A 13888-nucleotide genomic window follows, 5' to 3' on the forward strand; every position below is an offset into this window, starting at 1 on the left:
GTGAGGCACACTCTACAAAATACTTGACCAATACTCCTCAAAAACTGTCAAGGTCATCAAAAATGGGTAAGTTGGACAAACTGCCACAGCCAAGAGGAGCCTCAGGAGACATAATACATAAATATAATTTGGTATCCTGGATGGAATTCCAAATCAGAAAAAGAACATTATGTAAAAACTAAGGAAATATGAATAAACTATGAACTTCCATTAATAATAATGTATCAATACTGGTTCATTAATTGTGACAAAGCACATTTATATAAGATGTTAAAGATAAAGGAAACTGACTTGGTATAGGTGGGAAATCTCTATATAGTGTACTATCTCTGCTTCTTTTCTGTAACCCTAAAACTATTCCTAAGTTTTAAAATACATTTTAAAAAACTACCATGCTGAGAAAAAAAAATTAAAGTCCTTACAAGATGGAAAGATATACTATGTTCATGGGTCAGAAGACTCAATTTTGTTAAGATGTTGATTCCCGGCCGGGCGCGGTGGCTCAAGCCTGTAATCCCAGCACTTTGGGAGGCCGAGATGGGCAGATCACGAGGCCAGGAGATCGAGACCATCCTGGCTAACACGGTGAAACCCCGTCTCTACTAAAAAATACAAACAAAAAAAAAAACTAGCCGGGCGACGTGGCCAGCGCCTGTAGTCCCAGCTACTCGGAAGGCTGAGGCAGGAGTATGGCGTGAACCCGGGAGGTGGAGCTTGCAGTGAGCTGAGATCCGGTCACTGCACTCCAGCCTGGGTGACAGAGCAAGACTCTGTCTCAAAAAAAAAAAAAAAAAAAAAAAAAAGATGTTGATTCCCCTCAAATTGATGTATCAAGTCAACACAGTTCCAATCAAAATCCTAGCAGATGCTTTTAGTAAAAATAGACAAACTTATTCTAAAATTCGTATGGAATTTCAGGTGACCTAGAATAGCCAAACCTTATAAAAAGGAAAACTAACCTTGAGAACTATAACTAACTGCTTTCAAGACTCACTGTGAAGACAATATGATACCAGTGTTAACACAGAAAACAGATGAATGCCACAGAATACAAAGTCCAGAAAGAGACCCACAAATATATTGACAACTGGTTTTCATAAAAGTGCAAAGGCAATTCAGTGGAGAATAGAGTCTTTTCTACAACAGTGTTAAAACAATTGGATGCCCATACAAAAAAACAAACAAAAAACAAACAAACAAAAAAACTTTGATCAATAACTCATACCATATATAAAATTTAATGTAAAATGTAACCTAGAGCCAAATGTATAACACAAAACTATAAAACTTCTAGAGGAAAACATGGCAGAAAATCTTTGCAACCCTAGGGAAGACAAATATCTTTTTAGATATGATACCAAAATACACATCATAGCACAAGAAATTGATAAATTTAACTTCATCAACAATAACAATTTCTGTTCTTTAAAACATCTGGTTGTTGTATTTTGTTAGTTAGTTAGTTTGTTTGTTGTTTGAGACAGGGTTTCACTCCAGTCGCCCAAGCTAGAGTGCTGTGGTGCAATCATGGCTCACTGCAGCCTCAACTTCCCGGGCTCAGGTGATTTTCCTACCTCAGCCTCCCAAGTAGCTGGGAATACAGGCATGCACCACTATGCCCGGCTAATTTTTGTATATTTAGTAAGGAGAGAGTTTCACCATGTTACCCAGGCTGGCCTCAAACTGGGTTCAAGCAATCCACCCACCTCAGCCTCCCCAAATTTTGGGATTACAGGCATAAGCCACCAGGCAGGGCCAAAAGACATTCTTAAGAGAATGAAAAGACAACCCACATACTAGGAGGAAATATTTTCAAGGCACATATCTGATAACAACGTGAATCCATAATATTTTTTAAATTCTCAAAAATCAATAATAACAGAAACAAGCTGACCAAAAAAATAAACAAATGTCCTAAACAGACACATTACCAAAGAAGACATACAGATGGCATAAAACACCTGAAAAGATACTCAACATCATTCACCATTATAGAAAAACAAATTAAAAATGTTAAAGACTGATCATACATGTTTACAGTTAACATGTTATTTTTGTTTTGTTTTTACATCTCTATTTTAAAAAGCTTGTTTGACCTATATTCCATTCACCTAAGAGTACATACTATCAACATGACTTACTACCATTGATGTTAATCTTGATTCCCTGGCTGAGGCAGTATTTTTCAGGTTTCTCTTCTGAAAAGTTACTATTTTCCAACTCTTTACATACTATACTTTTCGGAAAAAAGTCACTACACCTATTTCACACTTAAAAAGTGAGAAGCCATGCTTCACTTATTTCAGGGCAGGGTACATAGGTTTGTAGTACACATGTCTTTCACATCTTTCACAAGTCAGATTTATCCCTAGTATTCTATAATTTTTATGCTATTTTGAATGGCATTGTTTTTAAGTTTTAATTTTCAATTATTTGTTGTGATTAGAATATATTTGATTTTTGTATATCAATCCTGCAATATGTCCAATCTTATTTGTTCTAGTACCTTTTTGTAGATCACATTAGAATTTCTTTGTAGAGAACAAATAAGAGTAGCAAATAAAATAATTTTACTTATTTATTTACAAAATAATAATAATAATGTGAGAAAGCAGTCTTAACTAATGGGATGTGCAGAGAGCCCAGTTAAAGTCATACTTCTTTATGTAAAGTTACCAGCGTTGGGTAACTTCAAAAATGGGTGGCAGAAAAATTTATGTAAGAAAATGATTATTTTTAATTTCCTACCCTCTCTAAAAAGACATTTAGCAATGGGAGGCAGTTTACTACATATTCACCATATTTCATTCATTCATTCAACAAATATGCATACCTAAAAGTTTCATCTAATTATTTTATTCTATCATGTATCAATTTTCTAACTGCTAAAAGTATATGATTTATAGTGTTGGAATGATAAATACCCAATCCACTACTCAACATTTAGTGACAGATATTAACTGTTAGCTATATGCTGATCTTACTAACAGAATACATAAAATACATTTAAAAAGCAAAATAACATAGAATGGAGACTAAAGATCATCATGTACATTGACACAACTAAAAACAAACATTCCTACATAAATTCAACTCATTTCTATAATTTTACCTTTGTCTTAGCAACTCCACTTTTTGACATAGTGAACAATTCATATTTCACATGCATTCACCACTGTAGCTTTTTAAAAACTAATGACATACTATACACACTCCTATAATATTATTTTCTTTTTCACTGCTGAAATTTTAATTAACATATACACATACTCAATAAAAACAGTAAAAAATATGAGTTTCATTCTCTGGAAATTTCATTATTAAAATTACTGTCATTTTACAATGGTAACATCTCATTTTGCTGTGCCCTAGGTATACTGAAACACTATTTTTATTACAATAAAATGCAATAAAAACAGTTCTTCCCTGTGTTACTGTTATTTTGAAATCTCCTTATAAATTTTCTCCTAATGAGGGTAGGCTGTCATCAATAGATGCCCCCATTAAAATATGACAATGATGTTAATAGCTTAAAACTTGTACTGTACAGTTCAAAATTCACTTTTACACATATCTCTTTTCATCTACATACCAATTCTGTTAGGTGAATATACTTATCCCCATTTTACAGATGTATCCCCATTTATATGACAATGATCATAATAGCTTAAAACTTTTATTGTACAGTTTAAAATTCACTTTCACACATATCTCTTTTAATTCACATACCAATTGTGTTAGGTGGGCATTATTATTATCCCAGTTTTATAGATGTAAGTACTAAAGCTTAAGTTGTTTTCCTTGTCCTAAGCTACACAGCTAATTAGGGAAGTTCATTTTTCTCCACTGCTTTTAATCACATTAAATTGATGATCCTTCTATTCAACATATGGAGTTAATGTTCTATGAAAATAAAACTGGAATCTCTCAGTCTACATTGATCACAAATTGAATGTATCCTCTCAACACACTGTTTTAGTCTTTTATATCTTTGATAGAAGTGAACATCCTAATTATGCCCATGAGTTACATATATGAAATGCCTTCACCCCACTTTAATAAAACTCTTTCTTAATGCCAATATAAAAAATACTCTATATTAATTGGTAATTGTGAAAAGAGAGTCAGGGAGAGAGTCTGAACCAACAAAAGAGGAAAACATAGGAAGGAAAGGGAAAGACAAAGAAGGAGGGTGAGACAGAGAAGAGAGAACAAACATCCAGGAGTAGTGATGCGAATTATTTGCTTAGTTACCACAAAAGTAATAATTACACTGTAACTCTGTGGGAACAATGGAAATTTCACAGTAGCTCACGTTACTGTTATCACCTTATATCCTGATAACTGTGAAATTAATTTGTGGCACTACTGTATGTGTCGGCCATAAGCTGTTCCCTTGGTAACAGTATTATGCTACCATAGAGAAGGAATGTTTGGCAGTAAAATGGGCAGCAGCAAGCTGATTACACAGGGAAAAGCTTCTATCTAAATACACATAGCATAACAATCACCCCTGGAAAAAGTACATGGCTTACCGAAAGAGTTCTCTCTGTTCACTGTCCATTATCTGTTGGCTGAACTAGTTCAAATGAATAACAAGTAATGATCAAATTACCGGTTTATATTTTACAACAGAGTCTTATCTTTTTAAAAAAAATGCAAGAAGGAAATACAAAAATGTAATACATTTCTCTTGCTTTCTTTTCTATTTCCTCCCCTGAAATTATTACTATGCTATTAGAAGCCATGCAAACGCATATATACACAAATACACATATGTTTCAATGAAAAGCAGGCATGCAGCTGATAGCTCGGCAACCCTGAGGTATAAACAAAGATACCAGACATATTTTTTAAAATAATTTTGCTTAAGGAAATTCATTTCAGTAGGAAGATCAGTTACTCTGCTGTCTCCTACCTACAAAGTTACAGAAGGAAAAGTTCAACATTTGGCCAAAAGGATAGTAGCTTACATTTCTTCTTCTTTTTTTTTTTTTCTTTTTTCAGAACAGAATTTTGAAGACAGAATACACTAAAATGGAAGAACATGACTACATGACATCATAAGAAATCCTGAATTAGAAGTGTATATTTGAAAGGTCATGCATCCTGAGCTGCCAACGGCTTAACAACCAGAGGCAGAGGCCAGCTTTGCCAGCTCACTGCTTCTACTCATCTTTCATGATACTAGCCAGGCTGAACATAGTTCCAGGATGATAATGAATTGGCTGGGCATGCTGTTTATATTAGTTAGTATGTACTGCCTGTACTAAACCAAGTATCATGAGGCCAGCACTATTTTGCCATTTTTCAGAAAGAAAATATGAACCCTTCAAAACACAGTAAGCCTTTTTAAAAGTATATATTTGATTTTGAGATAATCAGTATGTATGCAGGGATATGATTGCATCTTAAGATTTATGATAAGTTCTGATGAGTAATATTTTCTTTCTACATGCAAGGCAAAGTTAATAGTAACTAGAAAGTCTTTATTTGGCATATCATAGATTTCTGTCGACCAAAACAACTAACTCTGGGAAACATAAGGTTCTGACAACTTTAGAAGAGTTAAGTCACAGACAAAAGTTTATTGGATCTTAGTTGGCTCCTAACCACCAATTCTTTCTTTTCCAAATAGAACATAATAGATTTTCAATATGTGTTAAATAACTGAAAAAATATCCTCAAAAGTCTTTTTTGGCCATCTTCCCAACAAGAACATGGTCCTAATCTATATGTAGAGTCCTTTGCTCTGACATCTATTCCTCCAGAATTATTCTCCTAACTCATATGTCTGGATGGTCTCACTGAATTGTTATAGAAAACTAAGAATGTGAACTATGAAATGTATTTTTAAATTTTTATAACCATCTAGTCATACACAGAATAACCACAAACTGAGCTAATAAACCATGGTTTCACAGAATTCCTTGTGACAATCAAGTAAATAGTGAAATAGTTTCTGCTATTACGAATTTTATCACTTATTCAGTGTATGACCATGGGCAAACATCTTCACCTCAATCCTGTGAGGTGGGTACTATTATTATACCCATTTTAAGTATAGATTTCCAATATTTGTTAAATATTCAATATTTGTTATTATAAAATGGGTGTAACAATAGTACCTACCTCACAGGATTGAGGTGAAGATATTTGTCCGTGGTCATACAAAATGAGCATAATAATAGTACCTACCTCACAGGATTGTTATTAAGAATAAACAAGATAATCTATACAAAGTAACACATTATTGAAAAATTAAATGATCAAAATAAAGCTTGATGTTATTGTTATACTTTATTTAAGAAATACATCTAAAGTATTTTAAAATGTATTCACTTCAGTTATTTGAAGTTTCATCTGCCATATCACAGAGCACATATATGTTCAGAAACATCTGTTAAGTATCTCTGTGTACCAGATAATAAAGGTGGTATCGAAGACAGAAAAGGCATTGTATCAGGCAGACAGGAGTATAAAGTCCAGCCTTGCCACTTATGAGAGTTCCATCTTCAAATTATGGAACCTTTCTGAATCTCCATTTTCTGTCTATAAAAAGGGGTAGACATTATGTCTCTACCTGCTTATCATTAAATTAAAATTCCTATTCCTTTCTATGGCAAGGAAACAAGTCCTATATAGTCTTGTAACTCATCTCCCTCCACCAAGCTTCATCCACACTGCCTTCTTTAGGTCAAGCTTGTTCCTATATCAAGGTGTGCCTGGAAGTCTTTACACTGTGCTACAGTGCTACACCTCCTCTAGCCCTATAGAATGGAAAATGGAAGCACAGAGACATTATAAAATGGTTAGCCAGTCACATTGCATCAAGTAAAAACAACAAGTTCCCATGAAGTTTATTATTATTGGAGTGGCTTTAGTACTTCTTGGGAAGCACTAATGATGACCCTGCTTTGTATGATCAATCAGCAAATTTTCAAAAAGTTTACTGAGTATATGACAGTAATTTCTAGAGGCAAAGATATACCTGCATGAATAAGCTTTCATCCTGAAAAAAAAAATCACCTTCTGAAACTCCATGCTAGTTATCTGAAACAACAAAGGTGAAGTACAAATTATGTGATATATCATAACCTGAAATAAACATATGTTGCTACTCTGTGATTTTGGTCTTTATCTCAGTCTGACCCATTTATTGAGACTGTTACCTCAAGATGCTCTCCCATGGAGCTTTCACTGAGAATACTTTAATCCATTTTCTTAAAAATCCATAACAAAATTACTAGAATCTCAATGTCTTATCAAAACTTTTTTTGTCTCAAAAATGATACATGAAAAAGATAATCTTCAATAAATGTAGGTAAAGTATTTTATACCTGCAGCGTTGAATTGTTCCACTGGAGGGTAGCAGGGGGAAAAAAAGTTCACGTTGCCTAGAACAGAACCTTGTTGTTACCTTAAAGTATGTTCTTTCTGGATTTTCTAATTCAATCATCCTCCTCTTCCAATGCACATCTCCAAACCTCCCATTTCACTTGTTCAATTCCCCCATTAGTAGTGATATTTACGCTCCTCAGGATCTCTGTGTAGCAAAGTCATTTAGTGGAGGCACCAGAACTAGACTATGGAAACATTCAAATCCCATATTTGCCATTTATTTTTTGTATAAATTTAGATGTCTTCATGATATTAACTGTAAAATTAAAGTAAGAATAATACTTTAAATTTAAGTAATAATACCTACTTCATAGGAGTGTCACAAGAATTGAGTAAATACACGTAAAGTATTTAGAAAAGTTGTTTGCACACAGTAGGTGAGCAACAAATTATAGCTATAATTATTATTGATTTCTCTTATTTTTTCTTATCTATTTACTTCATCCAAGTTTTTACCATTGAAATTCTATTTTTCATCACCTCAAATAACTTTTTATAAAGAGCCCACTTGCAGTTCTTCCATCATGCCTTTTTTTTTTTAGAATATCCTAATTCTAGATGAAAATATCCATGTCCACAGTGAAAACCTGTGCAGAAAACTAGCCTCATAGTCTAAACTCTTTCATTGATTGAGCTCTCAACACTGCACAGCAATGGAACTTAACTTCTTTGGTCAAACTCCCACTCTCCCATTCCCCAGAATAACTCTTTAAAACTTTCTTCTTTCTCTTCCAATTTCCAAGCCAGTCCTATTCCATTCCTTCATCCTCACCAGATAACCTTTCTTTCTACTTCTGTGTCAAAATCAAAGTTTTCCAGTGGCACTCCCAAATAGTGCTGCCACCATCTCTGTGAACCTATTTGTAACTGCCACTGTCTTTTTTTCTGCCTGTTACCATGCTGGTGTTTCTGACCCTCCTCCTAGTAAAGAGAAATCCCTACAAGTGTAATTAGATTCCATCTCCTTCCACCTTCTGTAGAGTCACATGCTTTTAACTTTCATCTCTTCTGTTGTTTCTTGGAGCCTCCTTAATATCATTTAATTATGTTTGATTGCTCCAATCTGGTAACATTTCTCCCTGAGTCTTAACATCTCCTTCCTCCTCTGCATAGACAAAAAGTAGGAAAAAAGTTTGTCATCTATAGTGACAATCTCCATTTCCTTTCTTTGCATTCATCCAGCCATTCATTCTACAACCTATTCCAATTGCTATGGACTGAATGTCTGTGCCCATCAAAATTCACACGTTGAAGCCCCAATCCCATTGTGAAGCCTTTGGGAGGTAATGAGGTCATGATGATGGTGCCTACATGGATAGGATTAGCATCCTTCTAAAAAGAGGGCAGAAAGCTAGTTAGATCTCATTCCACCATATGAGGACACAGCAAGAAGACAAAACTCTCTGTAAGTCAGAAAGAGGGCCTTCACCAAGAACCTCTACTGGCTCCTTGATCTGAAACTCCTAACCTCCAGAACTGTGAGAAGCAAATGTTGGTTGTTTAAGCTACCCCACTGATGGCGTTTTGCTATAGCAGCCAAAACTGACCAAAGCACCAATTTAGTTTCTGCTTCTACTCTTCAAATGGATACAGCTTATGTCACTAATTATGGCCCTGCCACGACTTATATTTTACTGGGAGAGATGCATTAAAGATTTTTAAAACGTAAGATAATATAGCATATTAGATAGTTTTAAGTTCTCAGAAGAAAAATAAATTAGGAAAACAGATCAGAAGTGTTAATGCTATAGGTTGAGTTCCAATTTTATATGGTAGCCAAAAAAGGTGAACCTGAGAAGGTTAACATTTGAGGAAAGAACTGAAGGATGAGAGGAAACATCTGAGGGCATAGAAATATCTAGGGGCATGCAAATATCTGGGGACAGAGGGAACAGCAAATGGAAAGGCCCATTTTTTTCTCTCTCATGTTTCTTTTTTCCTGTATTCTGTGAAACTGTTTTATGGTTTGCCTCCTCTCTCCCTTATTGAAATTTCAACCATGTAAAGTAACTATTCACTGCTCAGCATGGTTTTTTTTTTCCAATTTCTGTAGTTCTTGTCTCAATTGTTTAATTTAAAATATGTGATAAAGATTATTTATTTTATTATTTGAGTAGTAGTGTCTAATTTTCATACAAACTTAAAATATCTCCTTTTAATATTTTAGAAGTGGGATATAAAATATAAATAACAAATTAAAATTAAAATACATCAGTGTGTCAATTGAGCTTTTACTTTGTAAAGGGCACTATGTCTAACAGAAAAAATGATGCAAAGAAGCCAGATTGTAGTGGGTTGAGGTATGACTGGGAGGTAAAGACGTGGAGTCACGCTGTTCAGATTACATATTCAAAAAGCTTGGCAGTGAAATGCCTTCCAGATAAATTTGTAGTTGGATACAGCACAATTCTGACAGTTGGCTCTAGCAAATTCTTTCAGGTTTTTAAAACTATTTAATTATGAACATATGAACATAAGCCTTAATTAAGACAAATCTTTCTTCTGCCTGAATAAGAACTGCCAAGATGTCAGAGGGCAAGACTAAAAGTTCCTGTCTGAACTCATTTTACAGTCTCCACATTTGCAGACTGTATAATGCTCCATTCTACCAGCAATCACTCAGCACATTCTCACACTGTTTTAGGGTCACCTCTTCTGCAGTAGGAACTTTGGACTCGTACAATAAGAAATATACAAGGAACCACAGAGTCAGAAGCAGTTTGTACTACTCAAAGCATAATTTTCCTTCTGGAGCCTCAGATCTATCCCTCAGATATTTCTTTTATCAAGACTCCCAACTATATCTTTTCAAGATTCACTATCAAGAGACATCTGACTTGTGAGGTCTTATCCTCCCTTAGTATAGAAGTCCCAGTTCTCCCACTTATCCTTCTTGCCTTGGTTGACTTTTCTGAAACCTAGATCTCTTGCCATTAAAAAAAAAGTGTCAAATTTCCACAAATCCACAAAATCAACCCTTTTTCTCCTGTGCTATAGTCCAAGATGTTGGTCCTGAAGTAATTTCTGATTATTTTTCAAAAGTTCTATTGGATCGTATGTCAGTTTTTTTTGTAATGTTGTTGTTTGTTTAATTCATAATATCTTTTCCTCAAACTAAACTGAACTGGCAAGAAACAGATACCTGCAAAAAACTGAGACAGGCAAACCAGCCTTTTAATGATTCAAAGTTTAGTTAGTTCTTACATGCCTTCAACATAAAATTTTATTAATCTTTCAAAATGAATATATTTTCTCAAACTGAAGGTATGAAATTATTACAACAAAAGCAAACTAAATATATTAAATGCTGTATAATTATCTCATTTATATGGCTAAGGTTATTAGCTTATATATGGTGTCTTTAAAGTAATTCCCATTTGCAGTTACATTTCAAACTGCCGATTTGACGCACCAGTCAGGAGGAATGCCACAACTCCTGCTGTGCTAAACTTACTGAAACAAATAGAAAAAACACTTTATTGTGTTTTGTTCCTGTTTTACTATTTTGTAATTGGACTACCCTACAGGAAATACTCTTCTTTATAATATATCACTAAGTTACTATAATAATCTTGTTTCATGTTCTTCCTTTATATATATTTCTGAATTATCATTTGTCATTGGTAAAAATACTACGAGAGAAAAAAATTGAGACATTAATCAAAAAGATGTTTTAAAACTACTGATAATGGTGATTGCTCCTAATTACATGATTGAATGTATATTCGGAGAATGAAAATATGGACACATATACTTCTATCCAAGTATCTATGAAATGGGACTATACAGACAGATGAGAAATATTTTGAAAAATGTGACTTATCCAATTTTTTAAGAAAAAGATTAACAGCATATATCTCACTACTAAAAGACTATGAAGTTCCCTTCTAATTATTAAATGAAACATGGCTGAAAAATCAAAATTTCCTTGTATATAAAGGAGTCTTGAAATTCACTCCTGTAAACTATGACTTAGGGTTATATTCCATTATGCTTATTTATTACCATGCGTTACACGGTTGGTTTTGCCAAAGCAAATAACTTTTATGAAAAGTGCTGATATCTTTCTTGATGAATTGAAAGTGTTAATTCAGAAAATACTAGGCAACTCCACTTCATATCTACCTGGACTTAAAATATCAAGATCATTTTTAAAGTGAAAATAACTTTGAAAATATTTTGTCACTGAAGCAGTACAATTCATTTAAATGGTTTTAAATCGAAGTAGTTTTATGAACAATTGTACTGAATAGCAATGAAATTTCATTTCTAGTGAATAATGAAAAATATCATCACAGTCTATTAAAAAAACAAAATTTGTCATTATATTAAATGTTATTTTTCTTGTCCCGAATTCTCATTTGTTATGAATATCTCTGAGGGAAAAACAAGAGCCTATGTAGTGGGATATAACATCCGATTTAGAATTTTATATAAATAATGCCTGTTCTTTATGTATTATCACCACTTACTAAGGATCAAACCACAAGAATACTAAAATATTCTATTTTACATAAAGATACATATAGAATTTTCTCAGAAATAGACACATTTGTGAGTAGTAAAAAAATTGAAAGGAATTAAATATAATCATGCAAATTACTTCCTATAATATAATGTCCTAAAACTATTTGTGAGATCTCAAGATGTTAAGATGCTATACAAATTCATTAAGAAAAATAAATGAAAGTATTTATTTCATAAAACATTAATTAAATTCTACAATGTATTTTATCTATCCCTACAGTATCTCACTGATATTTATCTTCCTACACCAAAGTCAAAGTCATTTGATTGTGTTCACCCAGGTACAGCATACTCAATGATACAAAACTCTCTCCAGAGAAAAGAGGGAATTAAAGAAATTAGAAGATAACAGGTTGCATATTCTAGCTGTAAAAACAGACACTTTAGGATAGGTAAGTGTTTAAGTGGTCATATAAAAAGCTCAATTAAAACTAATTTAACTTCATCTCTTAGGATTTGTAAACCTATACTTTTGAGCATTGAACTGAGTTGACAGGACAAAGTTATCCTTAATTATTCTTTATTTAACTAGATCAATAACTAATTCTTACCAAAATAATAAATTATTTCATTTATATATGAGGTAGTTGCAATATTCTATTATGGTTTTATAAAAAAGATAAATACTAATTTGGCACTTGATAAAATATTTTGTTTAAACAAGCAATAATCTAGCTACATTTTGATTCACTTAAATGAAATATAAATTGAAAAGCAAGGATCACAGAAATTAAGGAGCTTACTAAAAATTACAGTCAGTCCCACTGACAGAGCCAGAAGTAGAACTGTGAGAATGTAGGAAACCAACTGAAAGGCAAAGCAAATGAATTTGGGGATGTAAATGTTGAGTCTGAAGTTCTTAAAGAATAATAAAATATCAAACAAACATTTAAAACTGTAAGTTTGAGATTCAAGAGGGTGACTAGGGCACAGAATACATACCCGAGAGACACTAATATACAGAGTGGATAAGAGCCAAAGAATAGAACATGAACACAGAGTGAGAACAGGTCCAGGCATGAAACTTTCTTACACGTCCAGATTTTAAAGAAAATATAGGGGAAAAAGACAGTGGGTTAAATATTTTGCTTGAAATAAACAAAACGGAAAGTAACTTATTTTTAAAAAACACAGTTCTGTCTTCCTTTAAACATGGTATGTAGTTGCTTATATTCAATCAATCCATGACTTTGATTACCAAAACAATGTGCTGAGTTAGGCACAGAAAGGAACTTCACTTTCTAGGCAGAATGTAGTAAGTCACAGGAGGCCAGTCAATGTTCTCTCTGCTAAAATCTAGAAAAAGCTGGATAAACCGCAACATCGTATTTTTTAGAGGCACAAGAGATCTGAGAAAGCAAGAAGTAGACAAACGAAAGTTCCTAAGACAGGAGAACTTTCTCAAGATGGGCTAAGGAGAAATCAGCAAAACGTTTAGTGGTCACTGGCACAGGGGGAGGGGTGTTATAATTGGAAAATTAAGAGAACAACACATCTGTTTCCCCACTGGACACATACTGCATTCAAGAAGTTTGTAGGAGGCTAAAAAGAGAGGCTAGAAGCTTCCAAAATACAGAAATAAACAAAATGAATGAGGGTTCAGGAGAAGCATAAAATGTAAATTGCCAGGACCCGAAAGAAAAAAATTGACCAACCTCAAATCATAGTTGGAGATTTTAGCAACCCTCTATCAGAATCATAAATAAATAACAGTAATGATACTGAAGAGCTAGATAAATCTATTGCCTGAATTTAATTGATATTTATAGAACACTAAATCCAACAATTGCAAAATAAACATTCTTGTCAAGTTCCCACAAAACATTCACCAAGAATAGACTACATGCAGGGACAAAAATCAAGTTTCAAAAGATTATAATCTTATAGATTTTATTTTCTGGCCATAATGGAAGAAAATTAGAAGTCAATAACAGTAAAATCTAGAAGAAGATGTTTCACA

At 33.4% G+C, this 13888-nt stretch overlaps 1 protein-coding gene and 1 long non-coding RNA gene across 6 annotated transcripts in view; one reads left to right on the forward strand and one right to left on the reverse strand.

The window, feature by feature from the left end:
- The window catches only part of DPYD (dihydropyrimidine dehydrogenase), an 869249-nt gene that overhangs the window by 732796 nt on the left and 122565 nt on the right, over window positions 1-13888 (reverse strand). The window lies entirely within an intron of this gene.
- LOC116270066 lies at window positions 4513-5588 on the forward strand. The gene is made up of 3 exons (XR_004177989.1): window positions 4513-4599; window positions 4742-4825; window positions 5013-5588. It is a non-coding gene; the product is annotated as an uncharacterized LOC116270066 (long non-coding RNA).

Source organism: Papio anubis, chromosome 1, assembly GCF_008728515.1.
Source record: "Papio anubis isolate 15944 chromosome 1, Panubis1.0, whole genome shotgun sequence".
NCBI lineage: Eukaryota > Metazoa > Chordata > Mammalia > Primates > Cercopithecidae > Papio > Papio anubis.